We start from the raw sequence: 21,477 nt of genomic DNA, 5'->3' as shown, positions 1-21,477 counted from the left end.
CTCCATGACGGCAAGAGTAACATCGCTGTATTTACTCACAAGGTTTTGCGAGAACTACATTTTTCTTTCAAATGTTCCCAGGTATGTTTCCCGGTCACTTGTGTTACACACTCTTAAGGATTATACCGTCGTAGCACCTCTGAATTCATTCAGTGTTTTTAACAGGAATTTCAAATGCTGTAACGATGGAATTGTTTTATTTTTTGTAAACAGCATTGCTGCTTTTTTTCTAATCTCACCGTTTCATGCATGCACAGTAACCTCCCTATATAATATATTCCTGATACCAGGTTTCAAGAGATAGTTTCCACGTGAGATAACGTTAACTGCTCTGATCTATTTATTTCTGAGAATTTTTTTGCAGTACATTACGTATTTACGCCTCCTAGAGCTACGTATTCCTGGTATCAGGATCGCATCACCACTACGTGAGGTAGCCCTTGAGTGTTTCATGTTTTTATTGGCTTACGAATTGCAGATACATGGACACTGTTGGTACAATTTGTACTACAACATCCTGTAAGTTTTTTCTTTATTTTAGTCAACGTACACCTTAGGGTTATTATCACAGACCTTTTGCTATTGAATTCCGTAACATTCGCTTATCACACTTTTCGTTTTATTTATTATCTTGACGCTTCTGACAGTTCTCGCAGCCAGTCAGTTTTTTAGCTTTCAAACGACAATTGTTTAAATTGCTGCTTGCTGACGTGTGAGCTTCTGTATCGTCATCACTTACTATTTTAGCACTGCTAGGGCCATACTGTCCTTAATGTTGTTTCATAGTAAGCATCTGTTGAATTTATTGGCAAACTGTCGTGAAGAACCTAATAAATACTTAACTCTCGTACTTTTTATGTGTTTATGTGATTGTTCATGTACCTTATGACTTGGCGCCTTTCGTAGTCGTTTGATATTTGGACTGGCGTCAATGCTCACGCATGTGTTTAAATTCGTTTTTAAGAAATGCATGCACAATAACTTCCCCATATATATGCATTTCTTAAAAACAAATTTAAACACATGCGTGAGCATTGACGTGTGAGCTTCTGTATCGTCGTCACTTACTATTTTAGCACCGCTAGGGCCATACTGTCCTTCATGTGTATATATATATATATATATATATATATATTCCTGAAATGACAAACAGTATTGATACTTTATACAAAACAAACGTCTGCAAATGTCTGAAGATGGCCCTCTAAGCCGAAAACTGGTTAACACAATAAAATTAATAGTACAGAACAAAAGTAAACTGGAGCTTTTCATTTATTATAATGTTGTTCTACCAAGAACCGACGGAAGATTGGTTCAAATGGTTCAAATGGCTCTGAGCACTATGCGACTTAACTTCTGAGGTCATCAGTCGCCTAGAACTTAGAACTAGTTAAACCTAACTAACCTAAGGACATCACACACATCCATGCCCGAGGCAGGATTCGAACCTGCGACCGTAGCGGTTGCTCGGTTCCAGACTGTAGCGTCTAGAATCGCACGGCCACTGTGGCCTGCCCCGACGGAAGACTCACTTAACATGACTATAGCATGTTTCCAGATAAATGCCGAGATGGTTCCTCTGAACTGGCACTGCCGATTTTCTTCCTCATCCTTTCCTAACCCGAGCTTGCGCCCCTTCTCTAATGACCTCGCTGTCGACGGGACGTCAAACACTTATCTCCTCCTCCTCCTTTATAATACGCTTGGGGGAAGAATGTAAAGCGTGAATGCGATCGCCTAAATTAACCTTCAGCAACAAGAACATCGTCAAAATTTTGTAAGAAAAACAGCGCAAGACTTATATATTCTAGGAGGACGGAGAATATCCGGAAGCTTTAACGGCTCCGTCACCCACTTTTGTCCAGGCCGTTGGTAGAATGTGGACGACTTCTTGTAGTCTTCGGCCACCGTGACTGGTGATCTGTTTACTCCAGAAATCCAAAGAGTGACTGGAAACGAACCCGAGACCCAGGGCGTTTGATTAGCACTCAAGGACGTTTTTCCTCTTCGTTACTTCTTGGCTGAAGAAATTCTCTTCTCGATAAAATGTAATAACAAACTGTCGGGAAAAATGTCCACACAAAAAAATTAATTTACAGTAAATTTACCTAGGTAACATGTCTTGGGCCACCGTGACTGGTGATCTCATGATCAAGCAGGTCAGAGTGTCGACATTATATAGGACCTGTTGGATTACAACAGCGGTAAGTGGGCGAGTGTTACTTCTTGGCTGAAGAAATTCTGTTCTCGGAAAAATGTAATAACAAACTGTCGGGAAAAATGGCCACACAAAAAAATTAATTTACAGTCAGTTTACCTAGGTAACATATTTAAGTGATTGACCTTGCAGGATCACAGGTTCATCTAAGCGCGAGGCAACTCATTGCAAACGTGGAGTACTAGTACATTAATGAACTGTGAAATCGCCAGAATGTTGAATACAAACATTCAAATGTGTATACATTGTGTTGTAGAGGTGCCGGATATCAGTCTGTGGGGAGAAGTTCCATGCCTGCGGCAGTTGGACGACCAACTTAGGGACTATTATTGCTGGCTGTGGATGACCTTGGAATTCTCGTGCGATGATGTAACACATGGGCTCGGTTGGAGACAGACCTGATGATCAAGCAGGTCAGAGTGTCGACATTATATAGGACCTGTTGGATTACAACAGCGGTAAGTGGGCGAGTGTTATCCTGTTGGGAAACAACTCCTAGAATACTGTTCATGACTGGCTTCTCAGCAGGTCGAATCACCATACTGACACACAGATTTGCAGGTGTAGGTCCAGTGTGTCTATCACGCGGACAGATCGGCTGCAGCCCCTTAACTGGCCTCCTTCAAACCAGCGCACAGCCATCACTGGTACCGAAGCAGGACCACCTCTCATCAGAAAACACAGAAGGCCTCCACCTTTCCCTCCGGTGGGACCTCACTTGACACCACTGAAGTCACAAATGCATCTGGTTTGGGTTTCGTGGATTGTACGCTTCAGGGCATTTCACTACGAGTTGTCCTTGAAGTAACCGATTTGTAACAGTTCTTTGTGTCACTCTGGTGCCAACTGCTGTTCAAATTGCTGCTGCAGATGCGGTAAGATGCGCCTGAGCATCGGCGCCAGAGCATACGGCGAACACGATGGTTTTCCTTCTCGGTAATGCCACGTTGCCGCCCGGAACCCGGTCATCTAGCGACTGTACATTCTTGTGACTGCCGCTGCCAGCAGTCATGTATAGTGGGTACATTCCTGTCAAGTTTTCTTGCAATGCCGCAGATGTAACGTCCAGTTTCTCGTAGCTCTATTACCTGACCTGGTTCAAACTCAGTGGGGTGTTGATAATAGCGTCTTTGTCACCTTAAACACATTCCTGATTAATATCAACTCATCATATTAAATCTCCAAGTCAACTAATGCTCACGACCGCTACAGCATGTGTGGTGTCACCGCCAGACACCACACTTGCTAGGTGGTAGCCTTTTAAATCGGCCGCGGCCCGGTAGTATACGTCGGACCCGCGTGTCGCCACTGTCAGTGATAGCAGACCGAGCGCCACCACACGGCAGGTCTAGAGAGACGTACTGGCACTCGCCCCAGTTGTACAGACGACTTTGCCAGAAGGGGATCACTGACAATTACGCTCTCAATTGCCGAGACGATAGTTAGTCTAGCCTTCAGCTACATTTGCTACGACCTAGCAAGGCGCCGTCTTCAATTGCTAATTAATATTATGTAGCATGTATCATCAAGAGCGATGTTCTACAAATGTGGATTAAAGTTATGTATTACAAGATTTTCGTACTTTATTGCAATTCTCAAGACATTGTCCCGTTCCAGACCTCACGCCAATCTGCGTGAGCTTAATGCGTGCCTTTCGGCTACTTCCGAGTGGCGTGGCTGTCTTGCTACGCCACTACAGCATGTATTTAAATAAACCTGATTAGCATCCTTATAGTGGCGTTACTAGCGTCCCTCTTATCTTTCAGATGTAGAAACTCGCCTAGCAACCATCTTTTATGTCGTACAAGAGGTTCTTGGTGTTACAATATTTTTGCATCAGTGTATATTCTATTTGTTCGTTCTTTAACAGTCAAAACAAGAAAGTTTCGTTAGCACTTCACGTCTAAGCTAATGAGACTCCTAGATTTTGTCTGTCAAACATGATACGGTAAAGTATTTTCCGTCCGGGAAAAAGTAGAACAAACAAAGTAACATTAAATGGGGACAAAACTGCTACCGATCTGGAATATGTAGCGACCAAAGTCTTTAGGCCACACACCGATGCCAGTCAGGTGCTATCCAGCGACACTCGGGCTGAAAGGACTTCTACTACTTCCTCTTCACAGCAGTCTGCATGATGAATCAGGCCCCTCACCAGGAAGAACTGCAACCCGACCCACTAACCTATATCGACAGCTGGTCATTGCCTTCATTCAAGATAATCTGGACTGACACACTAAAGCCGCGCCATTCGCGAGGTCAGCGAGCCGTAACAGCATCAGAGCCTCCCAAACCAGTCCCTCAGCAGTCAGTCAGCAGTGTGGTTTGTGGAGCCCAATCTGTGTCAAACGGAGCCGCCGCCATCGACGCTGCCGAACCACGATAGCTGGACTTCCACCTGCCTGACCAGCCCGGGCAGCCACCGCTCCGCCAGCTGCCCACCTCTGCCCTTCAGTGTCTTCAGTGGCGGCCGTGTAGCTGGAACATTGGGAGTTTCTGCAACACCGGTCGACCGCGGCAGCTGTCCCGTGCATTGCGAAGGTATAAGCGGTGTTCGCCACCCGCTCTGAGCTCTGCGCCGGCATACCGGAGACGCCAGCTCTCCCAAGCAGCTCGCGACCACTGTATGCTGTGGTAACTTGCCTACCACTCCAGCACCACAATGGTTTCTGCAGACAGAAATGAAAACGAAAGACTGTTTGAGCTGGCAGGAATAACTGAAGACTTGTTATGTCAATACTCGTGTCTGTCCACAGTTACTAAGGATAGGTTAGATGACCGTCCGCTGTTGCCGAGCGTTTCTAGGCGCTTCAGTCCAGATCCGCGCTGCTGCTACGGTCGCAGGCTCGAATCCTGCCTCGGGCATGGATGTGTGTGATGTTCTTAGGTTAGTAGGTTTAAGTAGTTCGAAGTCTAGGGGACTGATGACCTCAGATGTTAAGACCCATAGTGCTTAGAGTCATTTGAGTCATTTTTTCATAAGTTTGATGGTGGAGTCCAACCTGTATAGATTAGTAAGAACTAATAAAGAAGTTACTGTCTCCTCACAGGGACCACCTTCGACTGCACACGTCCACCCCACGTTTGATGGAGAACCACGCCCATACTCAGTGAAACATTTCTTTTTTTTTTCGTTACAACTGGTGTCTTTCTGACAAATGGTGTCACGGAGACTGCTGAAGAACTAGGTGGACAGCCAGAAGACATCAGCCAGTGTCCCAGTTCTGTAGTAGCACCTTTCCAAAGAGGGTAGGGATTTGGATGAGAGAGTGCTGGAGAATCGTCTGGGATAACAAGGTATGTCAGTAGCTGCACGAACTTAAATTTTAACTCGTGGGTCTACCTACATCCCTTTGCTTGTCCTTTCCCTACTTTTCCCGTGCTTTTGGGGTTAGACAGCGATGTAGTGGTCGGTAAAGGTCAGAGGGACGACCCGTTAACTCCAACAACGTGCACACAGTACAGTTTACATGGGCGCTCTGCTCTGTGCACGAAGTCACACTCAATTTTTGCTGAGTTTGCCATGAGGAGCATTACACCAGCCAGTGGAGAGAGTGTGCCTGGGTCAGGTGATGGAAAACATTGGATACCTCAGAAACTTTCTTAATTCTTAAGGCTAAACAAGAACAGGTATCAGGGTTTACATTGTAAACTGGAGTTGTACAGAGTAAATATTGTAACGGCGACATACGTAACATGCACGTTAATGGTTAACAATAGACACCATGTAGGATTTAAGGTACTGGCTATGTCGGATGTATTAGGAGATGTAATATGGGAAATTGTGACACCAAGCAAAAAGCAATGGCAGGTACTACTTAGGTCACTAACATAGATTAAGCCATGGTACTAAATCAATAACAATGAGTAGCATATCTAATATTCTACCTTTACATTGCACAGTCAGTTTAATGGGCTGTCTGCAGAGTACTGTTTGTGGGGCGGGTTCTTTTCGATCTTTCTGCCTGTACAACACCTAGAGAGATGAAGGGTGAGTTCTCACATTTACTTCTAGATAGTAGTCATGCATGTAGTCGAAACATCAATTACGAAGTTGAAGTCGATAACATGTGTTAAGACTGGATGTACAGTTTGTTCCATTCATTCACAGTGAGGAGTTCATCAAGGATGAAAGTCGTAAAACAAGAGTACATCACATATTTTTCAAAAATAAAAAAAAAGTATGCTAATGTCTCTTCGTCAGATCGGTCGTGAAGTGGTCCTCATCGACGTGGAAAATGTTAAAAATGTTAAACATACAATCGAAGTGTAGTGTACTACACACAGAAAATGTTAATGTGCCATATACGGAGGTGCATATGTTACGTCGTATGTTATTGTAATCACTTTTCATCAAAGAATTAATCATTGTAAGACACGTATTTACATTGCCACATAACTGCAGTGACGATGATGTTGATCGTGTGTACTTTAAAGCATAGACTACTCTCAAAAGTAGTGATACTGTCAATAGATGCAAAAGACGTAGTTCTAACCACACTGAGAACAAACTAGGAAAAGCAATCTGACTCGTAAATTTAGTAGAAAAGAGTCCAAAATACAAATACATTCATAAAATTTATTACTATGGAAAGTAATAGACGAGCATATCTAACACTGTAGTTTTGCACTGCTCAAGCAGTGTATTGATTCGTAAAGGCAATACATCACGTAATAGCTTTCTGCTTATAACGCCCAACTGTGCCCAGAAATTGTGTCCTTATTTCTGTGACATAGATTTGGTATATACAGGGTGGTCCTTTGATAGTCACTGGGCCAACTATCTCATGAAATAAGCATCAAACGGAAAAAACTACAAATAATGAAACTCGTCTAGCTTGAAGGGGGAAACCAGATGGCGCTATGGTTGGCCCGCTAGATGGCGCTGCCATTGATTATAGGGTCACCATCATTGCCTTCCGCGGTTCAAGACGGTGGTCGGGTGGCTAACGGGGAGAAAAGAGGGGTCAGCGAGAGATAGCAGTGACTTGATGGGATCTCGGGTGTGGTATCGCGGTGATGCACTGTTGTGTTTTGGGGCTTTTCTGCTGCGAGGGCATGTATAGGTTCTGGTTACTGGCCATTTAAATTGAGATATGTCTATGGCGTGACGGAGGAAATGTGTGATGCTCGACGCTGTTGCATGTGAAAACGCTTCGTCTGCCTTGTGTCTGTGCAGGAAATTATGTGAAATAAATAACTGATACCACGGCGACGTCTTGCTCGCACGCGTTGTTGAGTATATTTCTGAATTACTGAATAGTCAAGGTATCCCACGTGTAAAGCAGATGAAGCCATTTGCACCATACTAGGGTACTGTTTTATTCTGCTCAAATCTGTGTCAGTTATATGTGCAGTTATATGCCCTTCTTTAGTTGCAGAAGTTATAGAAGTGTGTAAACAGAGAGCTATGTGGAAAGCGATGTAAAGTTGAAACCCACCCAATAAGTGAATACACTCGAACTCTGTATTACTAAAGGTGCCTTTCCATACCAGCACCTACCATGGGTAATAAGTATTATTCGGAGGTTGTCGTGGTACTGTAAGTAATTATTATACACAACATTATTTATCCTGCTTATACTAAACTGGAGATGTATGGTCGGTTGTGTGCCGCTGTAAATTACTATTGTCTGGTCTGTGTGGCAGCCTAGCATTGTCAGTGGCTTCAATCATTATTCCTGTCATATTTCGAGTTTTGTAATCGCGGGTTTGCTTAAGCTGACACTGTTGAGTTGTAAGACCTATAAACAGGCAAGTCAAACTGAGTATTCTATGAGCTCAAGACGATATTCTATTACGTGGTAGCTTAGTTTGTTATAGGTTAGAAGTATTTTACGTGTTACTAATATTCTGCTGTTTGCTTTGTCTAAAGAGGAGCTAGCTCTGTGAAGTAGTCGTTTATATATTATTAGTGTGTTACGCGTTGTGCCTTTTCATGTTAATTGTTTTTAAGAAGCTACTAATGACTCTGAGTATGTTTCAGGTAACTGAAACTCACGTGTTCACGGGGTTCACGTCCTGACGGGGTTGATAGTGGTCCTTTTTACTACGGCACATCCAGCTATCCTCCATCAGTACATTTTTGTCGCTTATATCGTTACTAGGTTTTTCGAGTGGAGTTAGGGCTTACTGTAATCACCTTATATGTTGAAGTTAAGTATCTCCCTTGCCAGAGCGCGGACTTTCGTGGATATAGTCGTATTCTCATCTGTAGAGATTGATAGTGTTATTCATTTGTTCCCGTCACATGTATGGTTATTTATTTTGTTATATTTAATGTCAGTAAAATGTAAGTGTTAGCGACGTCCGAATTGGGACGTTATATCCTCCTCTTGTGAAAACAAATGTAAGTGATTTCCCAGAATCTCATTCTGGAAACATCCCCCAGGCTGTGGCTAAGCCATGTCTCCGCAATATCTTTTCTTTCAGGAGTGCTAGTTCTGCAAGGTTCGCAGGAGAGCTTCTGTAAAGTTTGGAAGGTAGGAGGCGAGGTACTGGCAGAAGTAAAGCTGTGAGGACGGGGCGTGAGTCGTGCTTGGGTAGCTCAGTTGGTAGAGCACTTGCCCGCGAAAGGCAAAAGTCCCGAGTTCGAGTCTCGGTCCGGCACACAGTTTTAATCAGCCAGGAAGTTTCGTAAGTGATTTTATTCCTTTTTTAAGTAGCTTTTAGATGCCTACATTTTGCCTCCATGTTTGGTGTTTTTATGGTTTCCACGTTAATTAAAATTACAATAAAGGTAAATTTGGCAACGGAGGGTTTCGTGTATTTATTAGATGCTAAGTGGATCCTAAGTTAAGTGCAGGAACCCTACCAGTGGCTGCCTAGCCATCAAACGCATCAGAATGCATCTTATTTTCTAGGTACATAAATTACCCCATAGCGAGGACAAACAGAAATCTGCGGCTGTTTGCTGATGATCCTGTGGTGTACGGAAATTTGTCGTCGTTGAGTGGCTGTGGAAGGATACAAGATGACATAGAAAAATTTTCTAGCTGGTGTCATGAATGGCAGATTGCTCTAAATATAGAAAAGTTAGCTCATGAGTAGGAAATCAATAATAAACGATTTTGTACTAGCAGAATGAGTTACCCCAAGAAATGATCATGTATGAGTTATGGTACAATACTGAGGGAAATACGCCAGCCTTTCATTAATTTTGTAACACCTTTGTCTGACAACATGGGCATCTGAAATAAAGATTTATGTGGTATCGGAGCATCTTGAATTCTTTGTGCTTTGGTGCCTATTAAGATAAAAAAGTATATTTCATGATATTCTGTAGGAATTACTTTTTTTCTTTTTATTGATTTGTAATCTGAAGTTTCTTATTTGATATGGTTTAGTTGATAATGTGAGAAAGTGTATATTTATTATTTTAATAAATCAATGCGTACAGAAGGCACTTTACGTTGTGACGAATTTACCAATTAAGAGCGCCTATAGACATTTGACATATCGCCACTCTTTCCGTTATTTTTGTTGTGAACGCAATATCTGCGGATAGCGAAGCTTTTCCATAGTAATTGCATCGTCTAAGTTCAAGCAGCAGGTAGAAGGAAACGCATTGTAATTATGCAACGCCGCAACCCTCTCTCTCTCTGATAATTACATCGCTTATACCAGCGTGTAAATATTTAACAGGTGTATTACTGAGATGGAACAAGTTAGTTAAAAGATTATATTCCGTTACCGTACGACATAAAAAGCGGAGTTAATTGCACCCTGCGTTGTTACTTTAGGGGGAACTTCATTAAGCTGACGAGTTAAGTTCACATCTTTAATCACAGGAGCGCGCTTAGTCTTTGAACGGCCATCCTCATTTTGCCGGGCGTCAGGTTCTTTTTATTTTTACTTTCTCTCTCACTCTGGTGATAACGTTACAGAAGATTAAATGTGAACATTGCAACCTTCATAAACACGCTAGTGGAGGAACAAAGCGGTCTGTTGCCTCAATAAACTGGCGTGCGGAAACAGCAAATTGCGGCTTGAACGGGACGCACAGTTCCATGGCGGGATAAACGTTTCATCGCGAACAGTGACCAGCGATAAATCAGCCGCGCATTTCCAGCGCAAACAGTTTTAAATGAAAGAACCACGCTGTCTCTGTGTCGCAGATTACGTCTGCTGCCGCCGGTCCCTTTACCGGTCAGCCAGACTGCGCAGCAATAAAGCTTCCGAACTGTAGTGTCGGTCCCGTAACTCAGTTGATTTAAATCAGTTGCAGCAGACGTTTTGCGCTCGGAACGATACACAGTGTTGGTACAGAATAATATGAAAGTCCAGTTAATAGGTCGCAGCGCTACCTTTGTCGTGAAAACAGTTTCTATCGCTATGGGCTTTGTCGCATATAAACCTGGAATTGTGTTCAATTGGATTTTCTTCCGCTCTTGGCAAAACACTGCTCCAGTCGTGTGAGAGGAAATGTAGAGCCATAGAGAGATCGTAGTGTGTCGGTAACGTACGAATCGGGGGTAATGTAGAAACTACGAAAAACGTATTATGTAATCCTGAACATTATATAATCCATAATGAACACCTCTAGTTCTGTGAGTTTGAGAATTTTTGTCTTGGAGGTTTCAGTACTTTTCAGAGACCCGTATCTTACATGGCTGAACAGGTTTCATTTATTTTTCCACTTAGTGTGAGGATTTACGCCTCGTAAACCACACCATGGTCACACACACGCTATTGAAAAACTTCCACCATCTGTTAGGGTTGAAGGAAAGCAGTTGGCGTTACAAACATCCGCTGGCGTTCTCTATACGTAGGTACGTCTCACTTTTCCTCTCATTAGCAAGAAGGTAGTATCAAATTTCACACATGTTACGTATTTGCCGGCCGAAGTGGCCGAGCGGTTCTAAGCGCTTCAGTCTGGAACCGCGCGACCGCTACGGTCTCAGGTTCGAATCCTGCCTCGGGCATGGATGTATGTGATGTCCTTAGGTTAGTTAGGTTTAAGTAGTTCTAAGTTGTAGGGGACTGATGACCTCAGCATTTAAGTCCCATAATGCTCAGAGCCATTTTTGTTACGTATTTGAAGCGCTGTTCCACGGCTCTTTCCAGTACCACAGAAAAAGTTTATGGTTCCATAAGAAATGGACCAGAGCCATAATTACGCAACTAAAAGTCTTCTAAATTACTTGGGAAACTCAGAAAATTTGCTGCTACAACTCAGCGAAAAGTGCAACTGAAACATATTGAAACGTAGTGGGCGAGGAGCTTCCAACGGAAACGACCAGTAAAACCCATAATCCTCCCCTCCGAAAAAAAGACCCTCGAGGTCAGTACCGTACATTAAAAAAAATAACATTTACACACGTACGTTGGCTTAACAGAAGTACGTCATTAGAATCACCAGCTCCACAGGCTCTAAAACAATATAAGACCATCATTAATTCACCAAGCTCACAGTTAGTAGCTACCCTCCGTTAACAACGGTCTAGATGTGCACAACTTTTGGTAAGACATAATTTGACAATATTTCTTGGGCGTTGAACTGGACGTGCGAAGCATCTCTGACTTTTAAAACCTTTCATAATACGTGGAATTGCATAAAACATCGATAATAACGAAAAATGCGAAATGAAACAATTCCACACTAAAACATAGAGAATGCTTAGTAGCATTAGGTTGAAAAATCACTGTCGGAATAACGCATAAAATAGTGTGCAGATATGTGGGTACATAAACAAGGAGTTCAAAAAAATTTTTTGAATACGTTGAGAGGTGGCAGTACTCATGGAAAAATAAGTCTACTAAACACCTTTCTGAGGGTCGTTTACCAAAGAATTTACAAGATCTGTGAAGAACAAATTTCTTCTACATACTTTGGTTTCAGAAATTCATTTGGCACGTGCGAAGCATTATTTAGCATCCAGGTACTATTTCAAAGGCGCAGAGACGTGAATTGCGACATTTATGAGAGCTTTATTGATTATCAGAAGGCTTTCGACAGAGTAAAACAATCGACACAGTAATATTTTCTGTTAGTGAGGATAGTACCTTGTCGATAGGCATGCACAATAAAGCTCTGAATATGGCTCAGATGTCAACCCTCAATAAACGAAAACAATGATAATCAGTAGAAATAGAGTCCCTGCATGTCACATTAAGATAAGCCAAAATTATATAGAGCAAGTACATAAAACCACATACCTTGGCAGTACGATAAATGACCAGTGGCAGCTTTCTGATGAGGTGAGAAGTCGAAATGGAAAAGCCAGGGCTGTCATCAAGAAGATAAGTAACCTTTTCAAGAATCATGAGTTAGCAATGACGACGAAGATCAGACGTCTGCGCTGCTACGTATTTTCCACCCTATTCTATGGTGTTGAATCATTGATTCTGACAGAATTGTTGGGTAAACGGCTGGAGGCTTTTGAGATGTGGCTGCACAGGAGAATGTTAAGAATACTGTGGACAGCGCATGTAACAAATGTCGAGGTTCTACGAAGAATGAAGAAAGAGGAAGAAGTACTGGCCACCGTGAAAGAAAGAAAGATCCAATCCCTGGGACACATCATGTCGAACAACAACAGATACCACCTCCTCCAGATCATCCTGCAAGGAAAAATACCAAGGAAGAGAAGCTTTGGCCGGAGAAGAACATCCTGGCTTAAGAACATCAGGACGCGGACCTCTTAAACATCTACAGAGCTATTTCGAGCTGCAAGTGTCAGGAAAAGCACAGCAAACATCTGGAATGAATAGGAACCAGAAGAAAAAGAAAAAGAAATATGGGTCCGGAAATATATACTTTCTGAGATAAGTCCTGTAAATTTCGGTCCGGAAATACATACTTCCTGCCATAAACACGTGTTTACCGGTTATGATCAAAGTGTCGTTTATTCATGACGATACACCCGTTTCCCCTCCGGCGTAAGGAAAGACGCATCCTTTGAAGTATACCCCGTTGTTCTTGCACTTGTTGGCACGCACTGAAGACGAGACCCTGTGGCGTAGACCAGTTGCTTCAAGTGTCCCCATAACCAAAATTGAGGTCTGGGGAACGAACAGACGAGGTGTGACCAACACCCCCCCCCCCCCCCTCCTCAAGACAGATGTTTGCACACATTGTGACGAAAGTGTGCTGGTGCGCCATCATGCTTGTACAACATTTGTATTGAGTGGTGCAATAGCGCAGCTTCTAGCAAGGTAGGAAATACATTACTGAGAAAGTCCGGCTAATGCGCCCCAGTTAACGTTTTTGGTAGTACGTATGGTCTTTTTAATCTATTGCCAAGTACACCTGCCTATACGTTCATTGAGAATCGGTGTTGATGCCGTCTTTCCTGAGTTGCTTGTGGATTTACATCTGCTCGTGCATGTTGACTATGAAAAACGCAACACCATCTCTTGTGAACCCGTCCGCCGCTCGTGGTCTCGCGGTAGCGTTCTCGCTTCCCGAGCACGGGGTCCCGGGTTCGATTCCCGGCGGGGTCAGGGATTTTCACCTGCCTCGAGATGACTGGGTGTTTGTGTTGTCCTCATCATTTCATAATCATCCAGGAAAGTGGCGAAATTGGACTGAGCAAAGATTGGATAATTGTACGGGCGCTGATAACCACGCAGTTGAGCGCCCCAAAAAACCAAACATCATCATCATCATCTTGTGAACCTTGCCTCATCGGTAAATAAAATCTTGGATGTGATACACACTTGAGCAACAGCCATTGACAGAACCACCTTTTGCCATGATAGAGCCTGAATGCACTGTAGATGGTATAGACTAAATTCTGTCCGAACAGGGCATGAAGGCCCAGCGGCACCAATCGGCCGGCGTGTCATCCTTAGCCGTCAATGGATGCGGATATGGAGGGGCACGTGGTCAGCACACCGCTCTTCCGGTCATATGTCTGTAGATGATATTGGTACATCATTGTTCATGAAGTACCCCCCCAGATAAGAGAGTAAGACACGCCTTAAGCTGTTGCTAATCGTCGCACTCAGATCCCTGGGGTTACTTCCACGGAACGCAACCACACTTCTCAATGTCAGGCGTGCGGATTGTGGGAGGCCTTCCATTGTTGGTCTTCCGAGGTGCAAGGGTGTCCTGATACGCTGGGAAAGTCTGCCGGACAACTTATCAGAGGATATTTTTCAGTGTAGAGGGCCCGGACATCCGGCTACGTCAATTTGCTAAACCGTAGAGGCTATCACACCCGCCATATCACGTTTGCAGTACTCGGTTTCCGTTGCTAACAAGTGGTGGAAGAGAAAAAAAATGTAAATATACGACAGCATTTGTACGTACAAATGCCGCAATAACGGTAAACACATAAGTGAATCGACGTTTGGAAGAAGGTAAAACACCATGATACAGACCCTTGATTGATAGTACTGTGCAACAAGGCACACAAACACTTCATCGCTACCTCGAAGATACTGTGTCCCGTCGCTAGTGCGATGACTATGACATCACGTTCAAACTCACTTAAATCTTGATAACCTGTCATTGTAGCAGCATTAACCGATCTAACAACTGCGCCAGACACTTGTCTTATATAGGTGTTGCCGACCGCAACACCGTTTTCTGCCCGTTTACGTATCTCTGTGTCTGAAAAAGCATGCCATACCAGTATATGATTAGACCAGTTTCTTCGGAGCTTCATTGTAAATCAGCCAGGTGTGGCAGAATGTGCACTTTCCCGGGACGCTATAACACTCTTTTCCAGATTCCAATGCGCAACGTTACAACAGAGTGAAGATCTCTATCGATAGTAGGTTCACGAACTGATAAACGGCTCAATATTCACTCGTTCTGGAGATAGTTTAGTTGGCCTGTCTTAGCTGCCTGGCTATACAGGCATCTTCAGCTGAAATCATTCACACAGGCTGATCGGTTTTCAAGGAGGAAACCTTGTCCACCACACACGGGAATGCACAGCTTGGGTGCTGAAGAGTGTCGAAGTCTGTGACCGAACGATTGTGGCGGTTTGTTCCAAGACGTTTTAGTGTCAAGGCGGATTGTAAGTAGAGAGCTGCTTTAAGACTATATGCAGAAATTTTTCCAAACAAGCGTACTGAACATTATTTCACTTTTGCGACCATTGAGAGAAGCCTCAAAAATCGTTAAATTGCACGTCGGTATTTTTTGTCTGAGGTGTGTTCACTGTACGGTAAATTAGTAGCACTTTGTACCTGGTGCTTACGAATACTATTCCCACTCTACAGTTTGTGCTCTGGCAGGTGCCGAAGCGTGATGCGGGTCGTCTACGCTCGGCTCGATCAATACAGTTGGAGGAGGACATGCTGAAAGTGTTCAAAGAATACCCAGTCACCAGCACTCGGCAGGCGCTACACATGGGTAGGACTGTCGTGTGTCATGTTGTCAATCAAGACCGGCTCCACTCATAACATGTGCGGAAAGTCCAGACATTACTTGAGGAGGACGGATATGGGTTGCATGGTGGTTATTTACAACAATTCATACTCCAGCCACAATTCTCGAGCTTGGTACTATTCACGGATGAATGCACGTTTATAAATGACGGTATATTAAACTTTTACAACACGCTTGCTAGGCTGGACGAAAAATTGAGTGTGCAGACGATTCAAAATCACTATCCCAGGGCCAGTATTAACATCTGGGATAGGATGATCAATGGTCAAATCGTTAGACCATGTATGTTGCCAAACACACTAAAAAGAACCATCTACCTCACACTTATTAGAGGTATTTTGCGGACCATACTGGTCGTAGTTCGGATGGACATGTAACTGCAAAGTGACGAAGCTGCAGCAGACTTCGATGTCGATGAGCGGAATCATCTCAACATCGGATATCCCAGTCGTTCGGTTGGTAGAGGTCGACCAGTTCCATGGTCACCATTGGGTGACACATCTCAACTGTTTTCTATAGGATAGTATGAAACGTGCATTAGTGCTCCCGTGGTCTATAGGTAGCATCTTTGATTCATGATCACAACGTCTTTGGTCCCGAGTTCGAAACCCACCGCTGCTTAAAATTTTAGTAATAATCAGCTTTGGCCACCGAAGACTTCCGGCATAAGTGGTCCACCCCTCATTCTGCCAACGGCCTTGTCAAAGAGGGCGGAGGAGCGGACAGAGGTTCAGGGCAATATCTTGTCCTACGGGTGGGAAACTGCCCCTAAAGGCGGAGGAATCTGCTATGATCAATGGCATGAGGATGCAGAAGGCAACGAAAACCATTGCATTAAAGACACGTAATGTGTATCTACAGGACATGTGGCCTGCAATTGAAGAAGTGTCATGATGATCTCTCCATTGGCAAAAGATTCCGGAATAATCCCCCATTCGGACCTCCGGCAGGGAACTGTCAAGGGCAATGTTACCATGAGAAATAGACTGAATAATCAACAGATAGATAATGTTCCACGAGTAGGGTCGTGGAATGTCAGAAGCTTGAACGTGGTAGCGACATTAGAAAATCTGAAAAGGGAAATGCAAAACCTCAATCTGGATGTAGTAGGGGTCAGTGAGGTGAAGTGGAAAGAAGTCAAGGATTTTTGGTCAGATGAGTATAGGGTAATATCAGCAGCAGCAGAAAATGGAATAACAGGAGTAGGATTCGTTATGAATAGGAAAGTAGGGCAGAGAGTGTGTTACTATGAACTGTTCAGTTATAGGGTTGTTCTTATCAAAATCGTCAGCAAACCAACACCGACAACGATAGTTCAGGTATACACACCGATGTCGCAAGATGAAGATAAAGAGATATTGAAAGTGTTTGAGAATATTGAAAGGGTAATACAGTATGTAAAGGAATATGAAAATCTAATAGTCAGGGGAGACTGGAATGTAGTTGTATGGGAAAGGGTAGAATAAAAGGTTACAGGAAAATATGGGCTTGGGACAAGGAATGAGAGAGGAGAAAGACTAATTGAGTTCTGTAACAAGTTTAAGCCAGTAATAGTGAATACACAGTTCAAGAATTACAAGAGGAGGAGGTATACTTGGAAAAGGCCGGGTGGTGCGGGAAGATGGTTCAAATGGCTCTGAGCACTATGCGCCTTAACTTCTGAGGTCATCAGTCGCCTAGAACTTAGAACTAATTAAACCTAACTAACCTAAGGACATCACACACATCCATGTCCGAGGCAGGATTCGAACCTGCAACCGTAGTGGTCGCTCGGCTCCAGACTGTAGCGCCTAGAACCGCACGGCCACTCCGGCCGGTGGTAATTGAAGATTTCACTTAGATTACATTATGGTCAGACAGAGATTCCGAAATCAGATACTGGATGGTAAGGCGTACCCAGGAGCAGACACAGACTCAGATCACAATATAGTAGTGATGAAGAGTAGGCTGAAGTTTCAGACATTAGTCAGGAAGAATCAATAAGCAAAGACGTGGGATACGGAAGTACTATGGAATGACGAGACACGAATGAAGGTCTCTAAAGCTATGGATACAGCAACAAGGAATAGTTCAGTATGCAGTACAGGTGAAGAGGAATGGACATCTCTAAAATGGGTCATCACAGAATTTGGGAAGGAAAACATAGCTACAAAGAAGGTAACTGCGAAAACAACCTTGGGTAACAGAAGAAATACATTAATTGATCGATGAAAGGAGGAAGTACAAAAATGTTCAAGGGAACTCAGAAATAGATAAATACAAATCACTGAGGAATGTAATAAATAGGATGTGTAGGCAAGCCAAGACGAAATGGCTCTAGGAAAAATGTGAAGATATCGTGGAAGAAATGATTGTCGGAAGGACAGACTCAGCATACAGGAAAGTGAAAACAACCTCCGGCGACATTAAAAGAAAGGGTGATAACATTAAGAGTGCAGCGGGAATTCCACTGCTGAATGCAGAGGAGAGAGCAGATAGGTGGAAAGAATACATTGAAAGCCTCTATGAGGGGGAAGCTTTGTCTCATGCGATAGAAGAAGAAACAGGGGTCGATTTAGAAGAGATAGGGTATCCAGAAATAGTATCAGAATTTAAAAGAGCTTTGGAGGACTTAAGATAAAATAATTCAGAAGGGATAGCCATCATTCCATCAGAAGTTCTAAAATCGTTGGGGGAAGTGGCAATAAAATGACTATTCACGTTGGTGTGTAGAATGTATGAGTCTGGCGACATACCGTCTGACTTTCGGAAAAGCATCATCCACACAATTCCGAAGACGGAAAGAGCTGACAAGTGAGAGAATTACCGCACAATCAGCTAAACAGCTCATGGATCCAGGTCGTTTAAAAGAATAATACACAGAAGAATGAAAAACAAAATTGAGGATGCGCAAGATGACCATCAGTCTGGCTTCAGGTAAGGTAAAGGCACGAGAGAGGCAATTCTGACTTTGCGGTTAATAATGGAAGCAAGAGTAAAGAAAAACCAAGACACTTTCATAGGATTTGTTGACCTGGGAATAACATTCGAAATGTAAAATGATGCAAGATATTCGAAATTCTGAGAAAAGTAGGGGTAAGCTATAGCGACAGACGGGTCATATACAATATCTATATCAGGCAAGAGGAAATAATAAGAGTGGACGACTAAGAACGACGTGTTCGTAGTAAAAAGGGTGTAAGACAAGCTTGTAGCCTTTCGCCCCTACTGTTCAATCTGCACATCGAGGAAGTAATATGGAAATAAAAGAAAGGTTCAGGAGCGGAATTAAAACTCAAAGTGAACGGGTAGAAATGATACGATTCGCTGATGACGTTGCTATCCTGAGTTAAAGTGAAGAAGAATTACATGATCTGTTGGACGTAATGAACAGTCTACTGACTACAGAGTATGGATTGAGAGTAAATCGAAGAAAGACGAAGGTAATGAAAACCAGTAGAAATGAGAACAGCCAGAAACTTAACCTGAGGACTGATGGTCACGAAGTAGATGAAGTTAAGGAATTCTACTACCTAGGCAGTAAAAGAACCTATGACGAACGGAGCAAGGAGGACATCAAAAGCAAACTAGCAATGGTGAAAATGGTATTCCTGGCCAAGAGAAGTCTACTGACATCAAATATCGGCCTCAATCTGAGGAAGAAATTTCTGAGAATGTTCATCTGGTGAAACATGGACTGTGGCAAAATCGGAACAGAAGACAACCTAAGGATTTGAGATGTGGTGCTACAGACGAAAATTAGGTGGACTGATAAGGTAATGAATGAGGAGGTTTTGCGCAGAATCGGAAAGGAAAGGAATATGTGGAAAACACTGATAAGGAGAAGGGTCAGGATGATAGGATATCTGTTAAGAAATCATGGAATGGCTTCCATGGTACTAGAGGGAGCTGTAGATGGCAAAAACTGTAGAGAAACACAGAGATTGGAACACATCCAGCAAATAATTGAGGACGGAGGTTGCAAGTGCTAGTCTGAGATGAAGAGGTTAACACAGGAGAGGAATTCGTTGCGTGCCGCATCAAATCAGTCAGAAGACTGATCAGGTTGTGACATCCCTGTAACATCAGTGGAGAATCTTATTGCTCGAGACCACAGAGCGATTCAAACACTTGAAAGACAACTGCATGTATTGTGTCATATGTGTGAGGCTCAGCAACGCCGATGTACCTATCTATTGATGCAGGAGGTGCACAGGTTGAAGTCAGTTTGTAATGTAGGCAGCACGATGTGCTACTCATTTTGCCTTTGATGATGTAATGTGGGACATAGACCCGTCTCAGATTTTGACGCTCTCGTGCGTCAAAACCGTGCACATCCAGATATGGGTTCCTTCTTAAAAACTGATGAGTGTGCATTATCGCACAACATACTGAGCGTTGCCTTTTTTTCTTTAGGTGGGTGGGGGGGGGGGGGGGGGTGTTGAGGGATGGGGAAATGATAAAGTTTGTGTGTATACTGTGTTACTCCATCATGCAGAAATGCCTATACGGATTTGGAAGAAATCTGGAATGGACTTAGCATATGCCCTGAGTTAACAAATAGGCTACACTTTATTCCGAAAAAAAAAAGAAAATCAGCTGCTGTGGGTTGGTCAATGTGACTATAGTTTCTATGGGACGGATTAAGACACTAAAATGTCATCCACAAAAGTTAACTGGAAATGAGTGCATTATGTTTAGCGTAGAGAGAAATTTTTAACTGTTTTGACAAATAAAATAAGTATGTATATAAATTTAGGACAGCAGAAGTATTTCTGTAAAATAAAATCGCCACTAAACTCCGTAACAGTGTAATGTATGCATATGAAAATATATCACAGCTCGCAGAATGTTGTAAAAGTGTATTGGCTTTTGATACTATCGGTATTTTTAAACACTGACTTCGCTTCTATAGTTCAGAAGAATTAATGTTAAGAATTTGGACTGTGGACGTGTATTGGATTGAGATACTATCGTGATTCTTGAACCCAGAGTAGAAATATCTCTGGAATGAGCGAGTATCCAGATGCGCAGAATAGATTTTATGTCATCAACATAGATTGGTTACCATGCTCGTCTGATCTCAGGATGGCGTATTTTTATTCGTAATGCATCCTACAAATTAGGAATGTAATTGTATCATTTGGTTCAGACAGATTCCCTTCATAGCTACTGTGAATTTAGTATAGGCGTTTTCTGACACCACAATAATTTGCATTTGATACCTGTAATAAACAGGGTCCTTAGCTTTGAAGAGCAAAATGGACAGGCATCACGTCATGGCACCAACATGTCAGTGTGCTTTTACACTTATGTCACGTTACGTCTCGTCAGTTCTATTAGCCCAGTACCAAACGGCTAAAGTGAGGTTATGATTCGCTAACTGTGGATCAATAGGTCAGCGTATAGTATCATAATGGAGCAACTAATAACGAAAAAAATTGTTAATGGCTGATGTAAGTTTCATAATAAATGTTCTTGATCAGTTTTGTTGGTAAAGTGCTGATAAGTGAAACAACATTTCAAAATTCGACAATTATTTTCTGGGGAAAATATATCCATACAAACACATCAGACAATAGCTACAAATGAAGAAATGAAGCCTGCATACCTTATCCATTACGGTTTTTTCTTTACATCACTATTAACGTAATAAATAATTGTAGTTTTCTCCTTAATTAAAGATCACTTTCTTCAAGTAAACGGCTTCGTCAGCTTATGTTCCTTTTTTATATACATTGTGGGCATCAGTTCTGTGCTGTTATTGTTCAACCTATGTGATTTTTCGCTTCCAGTTTTCTGAACTCGCTTGGGTAAGAACACTCAGTCTAAAAAATATCCAAGCCAGTATGGAAAATTTGCAATTTGCTACGACAACAAAACGTTATAATGAAATAAATATTACGAAGAGACAAAAGCACAAAATCCACTACTA

The sequence above is a fragment of the Schistocerca americana genome, chromosome 6 (assembly GCF_021461395.2).
Source record: "Schistocerca americana isolate TAMUIC-IGC-003095 chromosome 6, iqSchAmer2.1, whole genome shotgun sequence".
NCBI lineage: Eukaryota > Metazoa > Arthropoda > Insecta > Orthoptera > Acrididae > Schistocerca > Schistocerca americana.
This window is presented reverse-complemented; position numbering follows the sequence as displayed.